The sequence below is a fragment of the Palaemon carinicauda genome, chromosome 9 (assembly GCF_036898095.1).
Source record: "Palaemon carinicauda isolate YSFRI2023 chromosome 9, ASM3689809v2, whole genome shotgun sequence".
In the NCBI taxonomy this organism is placed as follows: Eukaryota; Metazoa; Arthropoda; class Malacostraca; order Decapoda; family Palaemonidae; genus Palaemon; species Palaemon carinicauda.
In genome coordinates this window covers 46,688,821-46,690,514 of record NC_090733.1, presented here as the reverse complement: position 1 = coordinate 46,690,514, position 1,694 = coordinate 46,688,821, and positions in this window count along the sequence as shown.

Here is a 1,694-nt window from a genome sequence, read left to right as displayed (position 1 = left end):
CAAAAAGGCCCATAAAAGAAACACAGGAAATATGAATAAATCAAACTATATTTCGAAATATAGTGTGATTTATTCATATTTCCTGTGTTTCTTTTATGGGCCTTTTTGAAATAACATGTTAAACTGTTCGATTACAGTTATAAATGAGACATATATATATATATATATATATATATATATATATATATATATATATATATATATATATATATATATATATATATATATATATATATATATATATATATATATATATATATATATATATATATATATATATATACATATATATATATATATATATATATATATATATATATATATATATATATATATATACAGATATATATATATATATATATATATATATATATATATATATATATATATATATATATATATATATATATATATATATATATACATATATATACAGATATATATATATATATATATATATATATATATATATATATATATATATATATATATATATATATGTGTGTGTGTGTGTGTGTGTGTGTATGTGTGTAATTATTATTATTATTATTATTATTATTATTATTATTATTATTATTATTATTATTATTATCATAATTATTATTATCAAGCCATCTATAAACATTTCAGATCTTTATGAATGCAGTTATTGATTATAACTTTAATGAGATAGTAACCCATCGAATATTAAGGCAACTGTAATAAATGGGTTACCCTTTGAATATGTTTTTGCTTACGAAGCCCCTCCCCAATCTGCAATCCTATTTAAAAAAAAAAAAAAAAAAAAAAGAGCCCGGGGGAGGGTCCTACATCTCAGTACTAGCCAAAATAAGATGTTCACAGTTAAAGTAACAGCTACAGTTCTCGATTGCATTCCTTTTTTTTTCCAAGCCAAAATGCAAAGTTTTTATTCGGCCCCCAAGCCGACAGTTTGATATAACCTTTGCTTTGTTAATCCATAATCATGATATAAATGTTCAGAAGCCTTATGGTTGGTTATAAGTTAAGATATTGTGATAGTTTTGGAGGATTAGGGTAAAAGAAATAAGAAATACAATAAGTTGCATAATATGGATAAGTGATAGAAAATAAAGTCTTATAGTTATACACAAGCAGATAACAAAGTATTAAATTTTACATCTTTATTCACCAATCGTTAACATACGAAAAACAATATTAAGTTTTCATGAGTTTTTTGTAAATATTTTTTCCTTGAAATCTTTTTAGTGATAGTGTAAAATTCATATTATTTATTTTTAAGGTGTATGATTCTTCCAAAATATAACTCGTATGTAAAATAAAAGATTTCATGGTGACGAATGTATGGGGGTACGGTTTTCTTCATAAATAAAACTATATTAATTTATTTCTAAAAAATAATCGTATAATAAAGACCGGTATAAAGAAATATCCTCAAACAATTTGTATACCCAGGGATAAAAAAATGGTTCAAAGTATAACCTACTAGAATTTATGATAAGGAAATCCGACACTGTGAATATTGTTTATCTCTTAAAAACGCAATTTATTACTTTACTCTCGAAAATTATGTTGTATTATACTGTTTACTCTGAAGTTCTTGATGACGCACGTGATGGATATTCATTTAAGCAAACCATTCGTACCATTTTAAGCTTGACTTTCTCCTTGTCGAAGTATGAATAACATAGACTTTTAACCTTTCCTTCATCTCT